The sequence below is a fragment of the Periplaneta americana genome, chromosome 4, assembly GCF_040183065.1.
Source record: "Periplaneta americana isolate PAMFEO1 chromosome 4, P.americana_PAMFEO1_priV1, whole genome shotgun sequence".
Taxonomy (NCBI): domain Eukaryota; kingdom Metazoa; phylum Arthropoda; class Insecta; order Blattodea; family Blattidae; genus Periplaneta; species Periplaneta americana.
The window spans coordinates 21,835,289-21,845,488 of NC_091120.1; the positions used below are offsets into that span (position 1 = coordinate 21,835,289).

At 34.7% G+C, this 10,200-nt stretch overlaps 1 protein-coding gene across 2 annotated transcripts in view; it reads right to left on the reverse strand.

The window, feature by feature from the left end:
- Positions 1-10,166, reverse strand: part of CtBP (C-terminal binding protein) — a 228,421-nt gene extending 218,255 nt beyond the window's left edge. Inside the window, exon 1 of one of the 2 annotated variants that reach the window (XM_069822939.1) lies at positions 9,910-10,166. The gene's annotated coding sequence lies outside the window, so the exon portion shown is untranslated. The remainder of the gene's footprint in view (positions 1-9,909) is intronic. The other variant, XM_069822938.1, reaches the window with a different exon arrangement.
- Positions 10,167-10,200: the final 34 nt, after the last annotated feature.

Here is a 10,200-nt window from a genome sequence, read left to right on the forward strand (position 1 = left end):
CTCCAGAACGCTGCCTCCTCGATTGAGGTTCTGGCTGATATGTACCTCTATTATCAGGCAGTTAGAGATGAGCTTAAACGATATTTTCAAGTATCTGTGACAACTGTGACTGTGACAATTAAATATCTGTGACTTTTATCGGTGATTTTGTCACACCGATATTTTATATCGATAAGTAAGCACAATCCTTACTCTATGCCGATGATCAAGTCATAATTTCCAATTCAGAGGATAATTTACAAAGGGGATTGTATACATTAAATAAAATATTAAAAGATTTTGGGATGGAAATTTCAGCACAAAAATCAAAAGTAATGGCCTTTTTAGGACAAGACCCAGTCAGAAGTAAGTTAATACACAATAACCAATGCCTCGAACAAGTGGAAAATTTAAATTATCTGGGTTGTGAAATATCTTATCAAAATGAAAAAGATGTGAACAAGAAAATTACCAAATTTACACAAATTCTAGGAATAATAAACAATACATTAAAAGCTAAATTAGTACAAAAATCTACAAGAATAAAAATATATAATACACTAACATTACCCTCCCTTTTATACGGAAGCGAGATTTGGACATTAAAGAAAAAAGACATGAACAGAATCAAAGCAACGGAAATTAAATTTTTCAGGACAACAGGATATACTCTTTTAGACCGAAAAAGGAATGAAGAAATTTTAGAACAATTAGAAGTAGAGTCAGTAGAAGAAAAAATCAGCAGATACAAATTAAATTGGCTAGATCATGTAAGAAGAATGGAAAATTCAAGAATCCCAAAAATTATGATGCAGTATAAACCTAGAGGACATCGTCGACCAGGAAGACCTTTAAGAAGACTGCTAGATGGGGCCGAAACAGGTCTACAGAGGCCTAATTCGTGAAGGATGATGATGATGAAGTAAGCACAATATGCATGAACTACACCGATATTTTGTCACACCGATAAAAATTAACAGGAAATTTTAAAGAGCAGTGAAATGTGAATACGATTTCTCTATACACACCACACATCAGTGATTTATATGGGAAAATCCAACAAATAAATTATGTACATGTACCATTAACAAATAAATACCTACCTAACTAAACAGTAACATGTCGAAAGTTAACCTCATGTACCTAGAGGTTATATTGTAGACAGTGAATCATTTGATAATTTTTAAATGTAGTTGGGTATGGAGAAATTGAGGTTATGTGATTATTCTAATCGTTATAAAACTTGATCCTTTTTATAGTATATATAATTAATGGATAAATTATTTTAAGTCATGCATTAACATTATACTCGTAATATTGAGTCATAGAATAAAAATTAACAAAACTTACTGTATTCGGAAAAATATTGGAAACTAATTACAAAACAAAACAGTTGATCTGACAGGATTTTGCATAAGATAAAGTACTGGTAACCAATGGTGGTATTATTATTATTATTATTATTATTATTATTATTATTATTATTATTATTTAAATCGTACCGCCTGGTTGCTGTTATAGTATCATGCACATGCGCAAACTCACGACGTAGAGGAGGAAATATCAGTCACAGAGTACTGAATACGGAGCAGATTTCGATAGCAATATTTTGTCACAGATATTTCGCGTCATCAGTCACAGGTTTATCTGTGATAAAAAAATACCTGTGACAAAATATCGGTTTGTGAAATATCGGCTATCTCTACAGGCAGTACATCTGACTTGACGATATGTGTCAGAGGAATAACAATATTGTTTATATACATCTGACGTCTGATTAGTGTAACATGTAGCTAATCGGCGATGTATGCAATGGAGGGGGAAAGGAACTGACCACCCTACGCCATTACCTCCTGGCCTAGTTGCCTCATAAGTGGTACAGTACTTTTTGGTATCACTTGTAAGGTTCAGACCTGTCTTCGGACAGTTGACTAAACAACAACAAGAACAACGCTGCATTCAAGATGCAATGAGACACCTCTGAAAAGACAAATTTCGATCTTAATTGTTTTGGGTGAGGGGGAAGGAGATATGGTCATACTCCACATTTGCTTACACTTCATTTCAATTAAAGGTACACCTAGGTGAAATCTCAAGTCTGATGTTACTAGTCAGCGATGTATGTAATGGAGGAGGAAATGAACTGGCCACTCTACCCCATTATCTCCTAGCTTAGTTGCCTCATGAGTGATCCCATATTGATGTCACTTATCGACCCTCCCAAGTACTAACATTGTAACTCAATTTTTTTATGGTTTTGAGTTGTCCTAGTTAATATGGTCTTAAATTGTTTCTTTTTCTCCCAGCACTATCATTGTATGTACTGTTATTGTATGTAAAATTTTATTGTTACTCTACATTTTTGTATACACTAATTTACACGATCATTTTGAAACGTCATTTTCATCTCCTGAAAAATGTAAAAAAAGTGAGTTACAATGTTAGTACTTGGGAGGGTCGTTATGAGGTTCAATCTGCCTTCGAACAGCTGACTAAACAACATCCACTTACGTAAAAATTTGTCATTTCTGGTCAAAAATTACATTTTTACGTCTTAAGGAAGCTGTGGGGCAATTTTCATCCACTTATCCCCTTTGCTTTGCTAAAAAAGGCTATTTCTCCTACAAAACTTGTATTACATAAATTATTTTTAGTGAAACTTACTTAATATGTAACAAAACGTACTAGCGGAATTTTCTTTATGTCTCACATTTTTTATATTATTTTTCTGATAACATGACAGATACTAGGAAGAAATAATGTTTCTACTATTTTCACTGATGATTTGTTTAATCATTTTCAGTTATTTATAATTGTATTTTTTTCCTTCTAAATTGTTTTCTCTTTTCCTTTATATCTGTTTACCTTTAAATAATTTTATGCCAAGCTTCATCTTTTAGGCAGCTTCCGCTTGAAGGAAGCTGTATGAAGTTTATTCAAAATAAATTAAAACACTGGCTAGTAACTTTTGTTTTTGGGAGTTTGAAAGTTATAAAAGTGGAATTTCAGGCAAAAGTAGGAATTTTCCATTAAAAAAGAATAAATTATAATAATTCACACATTCTTAAGCCAAATTAGCGTAGATAAAATTTGGTATATACACTTATTTATAAGGAGTACAATAACTGTTCAAAATTTCAGACTTCTTTCTACCTTTACTAGTTTAGAAAATTAAAATTTCACTTCGATGTACCCATAACAGACATTTTTATTCCTGTAACTGACAGATTCAGTGACAAAACCACACACCCGTGAATTAACAAATATAAATAAATCTATTTAATACTTTGCACAAGTACTGTATTCACTAACATAGAGAATCACAAACGAGTCCAGTGTTGTGTCGCCATGCTCGTAGCATGATAGTGCGTATAATGAATAAGCCAGTGAGTGCATGGGGAAGTGAGGAGACCAGACAGGGGCCGGGCTACTGTCTGCCTATGGCCTTCAATGCTCTTGAAGAACACCCAGTTAAACACAGCCATCTGTGACGATTTACGAGTTACAACCACTTAGACCTTTACGGGAGAAAAAGTATGACAGGACCTGTATCCACGCATGGCACTACGCATTTTCACTACGGATCAAAGTAACTTTCTAGTTGCAAACAGCTATGATGTTGGTATTATTATTATGGTAATTATGCAGAACAACTACAGAAGCAATTTTGTTATTTTTGGTGGTTTGGTAGTGTTCAGTATTGAATTTCGTTGATTAGTACGTGTATATTATGTGTAGGTCAGTTCCGGTTGAGGTTGAGTAGATTTTTTTAAATATTAAGAATAATTGGAACTTGGTTTTTTTCTCGTGTTTAGAAGACTATGTTCTTGAGTGCATAACTTTTAATGTATTGTGATTTGATTGGCTAAAGCGTTGTGTGTTCTTAATTGGGGGCGCGCTTCCGAATAAGGGCAGCGGCATATCCCCTAAGGTTAGAGCCCAGTTTAGGTGTGTGTGTATTAATAGAAAAAAATGTCATATAAACGTCGGTCCTATTCTCAATATTTTCTAGCCCCTAATTTTCGATTAATACACACACACACCTAAACTGGACTCTAATTTTAGAGGAAATGCCACTATCTCTGTTCGGAAGCGCGCCCATTAAGGTAAGGTTGATCATGTTTGACATTGACTGATGCATTTGTGAAATTGATTGTCTCTGTGTGGATATTTTGGTTAGGTTAGGTTAGGTTAAGTTAGGTTAGTTTAGGTTATTGCTACTTTTGTTTGGCCTTTTGAAAAAGATGTGAAAAATTACGGGTTTAGATAAAAAAAAATTATATTGGGTTATTGCGGTTTACGTTGTTTTCCTACTTCTGTTTTTAAGTTCTTTTGAAAAAGGGAGTAAAGATGTAGGGTTTTGGGAAAAAATAAAATTTTAAATCGGTTCTGTAGTTGTTGTGCATAATTACCATTATTATTTTACACCATGTTACTCAATTCTATCTTTGCGCATTACAATAATTCGATGGTCAAAACAGACAAGTGGTGTAGTATATGCAGATATCATGTAATATACGGGGATATAGCACAGAGACTGGTTTTAACATTTTCTTCTGGACATAGTAACATAAAAGCGCTTTATTCCAATATTATAAAACTAATAATAAGTATTAATAACTAGCATTAGATCGAAGTTATGCAAATAGACTACAACTTCTTTCTTCCTTCTTAAGCTGATTATTACTGCGTTTGTCTTCTCACGTCAGTTTCAACTCTACACAATTTTCAAAATTAGAAAAAAAAACAATATGGGAGGCCAACAATACTACACTAAAAGAAAAAACTTAGGCCTAAGTTCAAGTATTAAAATAAAAATTATACATTCCTCTAATTTGGAAGAACAATGGCTTTCGTTCTCACTCCTTCAATGTTATTAGTACTACATTATGTCTACACTCTCAATCAAGGCTTAACAATGTTCTTGCCATAACGACATCCGCAATATTAACTTCTATATTGCGGGGCATGATAAAAAAATTCTGAATGCGTAAATACTCTATGTCTGTATAAAGTGTATTTTTAACTATTCTTCTGAGAGAAAGCTAAAAGCTCTACAAGCACTTCTTGATTCAATATTCCCTTGATTTCTTACTACAGTTTTGGTCCTTTTTTCAGTTTGCCACACACATTTTTTCTAAGCCATTTAGATTAGAAGCAACGATGATATAGCGAAACTTACGTCAAACGATAAAACAGCCACATGCAAAGGTTACGGTAAGAAGTTAGTCCCCTCCTTCGAGGTTATACAGGGGGAAGTTCGAATCTCGCTTGGGCTGATTAGCTGACTGACTTTTTCCCGAAGTTTTCCCACTATAAGACGGAGGTCGGGTAACATGCCGAATTCTCGGTTTCATCTCGCCAAACTGCCATCTCACTATCACCAATTCCACTGACAGAAAAATTAAGAATAGAATTCCAAACTCCATGATAAGATATTTTATTGGATGTTTCAGGATAGCAAACCCACTCTTGATATACAGAATTTAAACACTAAGCTTGTACAAATAGTACAGCATAGCCCACTAGTTTTTCTATTTCATACTTCCGTTTAAATATAGTAAAATAACATGTCCGAGACGGATAGTATCTACTGAACGGATCAATTTCACTGTAATCAAAAAATCGGAACAACAATATTGGATGTGCAGAAAGCCGACATTTCAGAAAGAATTTTCAATATAGTTTAAAAGCTTCGTGAAAAACTTGTCTTTCCATAAATTATATGAATACTGCAAAGCTCGCAACCAGAAAATCCACTAGTCTCGTCTCTATATCATTTAATCGCGAGTGACTACCGCACTCACTGATATCAGCTGTTAATGCCGCTGGTCCAATTGCTATTGGCTCATGCTCCGTGGCCTTGCCCAGATGAGTTTCTAAACCCTACAGTTGCTCAGTATTAGAAGAAACATATGACTTGCAAGAACTACGATTTCTTTTTTCTGAACCGACATTTACAAATTGTAATACAGTAAAACATTATTACTTTCCTGTTCAATGGAATGTACCACCTGCGTTAAGTTTGTCGGCCTATATCGTTCACATCTTGTAGATAAAAGCACTTCTATTAATCAAGACCGGGCTCATTAAGAACTGCACACAAATTTATGTTCTGCTTCAATTAAAATGACTGTCGATTGTCACCATGGTAACAAAAGACAAATGTACACAAACGAATAGATATACGAATGTAAGCCTTCAGAAGCGATTAGAATGTGAATAAAATTTTGTCTGAATTGTTTTACTGCGTGTTGCGAACTCCCAACTCCATCACTAGGATAATGTTTGCCAAAGTCTGAAAACGTTGTTTATACTGTGTTTTTTGCGTCTTTGAAAGTTAAAGCAAGATGACTAAAAGCGCTACTTAATGTGTGTACTGTTTGAAATAAAATTTGGTAAGTACAAACGTACTTTCATAAAAATTCATAACAGATTACAAAAATGTCTGAAATGTACTAAAACTTAGAAAACGAAATATACTATTAAAAGTGGGGAAAACTCTTCCTGGTTTATACGAGTTCCTAAACCGTATATTTGTTCAGTATTTCTTGCGTAATGATATATTGAATAATATATTAGGCTCAATCAGACAACTCTAAATACCAGTATGTATCTTAATTTATATTAACATTCGAGACATTGTCTACAATGGTTATATACTAAATTAGACATTTTTTCTTCGCCTTTTATTTCTGCATTCGTCCCAATTATGCACAAATTATTCAGACGTTACTCAACCAGCGAACTCTCTAGGCATGTGGTAAGCATGGTACGAAATAACACAGGCAAAATTATACAAGGAATAAACATCCGATACAATGCAAGGCAAATCTCACCGGAAATCGAGCTCGAGTTAGCCTAGGCCTATTTGTTAATTACACACGCGTCATCCAATGGAATGACGTTGGCCAGGCATTATATGGCGTTGTGTGACTGAAACATGATCATTAACTGTGTAATTAATATAGGATTAATTCTTGGATTCATTAAAATGCACTCTGTAATACATTCTGAAAGAAAATAAAGTTTGAGTTACAATGTTCGTCCTTCAACGACCGATTAAAACAAAGACAGCAAACTGGTGATTTCCAAAGTTTCTTGACCACTTCCGGCTTACAAAACGCACGAAGGGTAATAAGTCATAACCTGCCTATACCTGCTCTTTATTGAACATTTTATTAAAGTTATTCTCATGAATGAAAATATCGATCCGGCTTCTAATACCGCACATTACGTCAACTGACCTACAGCTGTTACAGTAGGATCAATCTGTAATCTATTTTCAACTTCCATACTCATTACATCGACTTCACGATAAGAGAAGTCGCACCTACTAATCGATGTAATTGCTACTTCCGGCGATTTGTACAAAAGATCATATTGCTATAAAAAGCTTCGTAACTGTTGCCTTGGGAATGGAGGGGATCCCAAGATGCAATTTAATCTAGTGTAAACTGTCCTTTCACAGGTGCTTTGAACCGCTACGGCAAAGCGTAAAGCAAAAGCTACGCAGTCAAGCGTGCATTCTTCCGTTTGTCTCAAAATAGAAGAGTATAGAGCAGCGAGAGAGAAAGAGACGGAGCTAGACCTAAAACATGAACGTGGACGAAAAAGCACCTGCTTATGTCTTTAATTTAATTCTGTACTTACTAAACAAAGCACACTTTCCAATATGTCAATGAACGTGTTTCATCTGTAAGATGAAACAGTAACTGACAATTATTTTGCCACGCCGGATCAAAATAACGAACGCTTCAAAATGGATTTCACAAATATGCTGCAAAGTGTTGGATAATATCTTCGTTACATAACCTAATCATATATGACAGCACGCATTCTGAAAAGGTAGGTAGGTAATTTGTGAAATTTAAACTAGTCGAATCGTTTTCACTAGTTCACACTGGCAGAAAATTATATTCTTACAAACAAACCGATTGTCTTTCGTTGAGTTCGCGCTAGACTTTATTCGTTGCTAATGGAATATTAAACATCACATTTCGAAAGCTATGGATCACTCAATCACTCAGGTTCAGGGAAGAAATGGAGGGAAAAATTGTAGAAGACCTATCTATTCAGTCCATTACTAATGGGCAAGTTGAATTAGCAATTTATGACGAGTTCAACGCGTACGATATGTTTCTCTTTATTTTCACCTAAATACGAAAGAAGATCCAATCTTCAAAAGTCATGATCTCTATATTTCACCAGCAACGAAGAAGCTCAGCCCAAATTCTTTCTAAAACGCTTCAGCGAGTCTAATCACATTTGACTCGAGTATAAACAAATTAAGACAAGAAGTGATTCTTTATACCAGTAATACATTCTGAGGTCTCGTCTCTATTATTATGTTAATATGACAGTTGGAAACTACTTTGCAAGAAAGATATACCACCACAATGCCCCAGTCTTATCCAATGGCTATAGCTCACTATCGTATTAACTAGTATTGCAACGAAACTATCACTATGGCAATTTCCAAATTATTCATTGGTTAAACAACTGGTACAACAATAAAACCCAATTTTATAAACATTAACGATAAAAATGATAGGCCTAGATACAAACACAATTTGAAGTTTAATTAAAAGATAATTTCAATATTTATCTAATAATGCTACCTACTCCTGTTTCTAACAAACAAAATACAATATAGACCTACTCAATACCATCACTCTTACAAAAGAGTGCCGGTAATTTAACACCTTGCAAGCATCTATTGCCTTCGCATCACAGACTTTATTACTCAATATTTAACAGCATGTACAAGTGATAATTTCAAAAAGTAGGTAAACTAATGAAATGATTGAGTTCTACGGAATCTGAATCTTGACCTAATTTGGCCTAATAGCTATAACCCCTAACTGTAACAATGACACTATAACAGCCCTAACGAAAACACAGTTGTTGGTCCTGATAAGCAATGGAAGATGGTGTATCTAATAGTACCGGAGCCTCAAATAAAAAAGAAAGTTACTACACATGCTGACCATTTTGGTCAACTAAATGAAATGCTATAATTATATTCGGAACAATCTTCTGGAACGGACTTAGACAAATCACAAAAAGTAAAACTAAGCCTACACCTAATATATGAGCCGAGCATAGTTTCTGATTTAAATACTGGCTTACTAATATATTGCAAAAATTAATTCACATTTACAGCGAGTCTTAGCACCACGAACTCTACACAAACCATAATGATTTGCAGTTCAGGCTGGTATTTTTCATAATTAATATCTTATTTGATTCGTGTCATTAAGGCCTAATTACGTACCAATCACGTAATTGCGCTTAGAAATTCAGTAACAAGACAGTATCTGCAAATAAAAAGGCTTAAAAGTGCCATAAATGTGCTTTAAGTTTTCCAAATGTCGAATGCAAATGATTACTATTACAAAAACCAAGCGGTAGAAAGATTAACTTATAAATCGACCGACGTATCTTACAATAAAGTACACCAAAAATAATTTCAATTTGGAATATTAAAGCAATAATGGGCCAAAAATAAATATTTCACTAAATCGAAAATCTAATGAAGAATGTGTTTCAGGCAAAAGCCCAAAAAGAGATTGCAGATAATCGTCAATTGGCATACATGAAGTAATAACAATGTCATTTATTATTATCTGAAGCAGTCCTCCTACACCAACAAGCCATGAGAGGACGCGTCTAGGGTCCAGTCTAGCGACAAGACTTAGGAAAGCCGGCGGGCAAAACATGGTTCGCATTTTAAACCAGCCACTTCCTTACAGCTTGATACGACCAGTGGCTAAGCGTAAATGCCGACTCTTTGCGTAAACATCCTACTTTTCTGCGAGTTCTGTTGTTTAATGATGGTACCATATTGTATGTTTCATAACTAAATGAGGAAATGGGTCACCCGGCAAGTTTCTCTTGAAGGTATTGATCCAGAATTACTGCTCTTACCTTGTAACTTGACAGAAACAAAGACTGGCCACGCTGCTTTGTAGTTCCAACGTCTGGTTTTGCCTGCTGAACTTTTAGTCACTACAATTTCACACCCACACTTAATAAATAGTCCACGAACACAATTATATTTAACTTTAAGAATCTGATTCCACTAACAATACAATTTCAGTTTCAAACACTATATATTGAAAAGAAAATACACCAAACGCGAGGGAAGAAATCACTCTCCCCACTTCACGAAAATGGTGTCCAATCTCGCAAATTCTCGTGCGAAGATCAACAAACGAG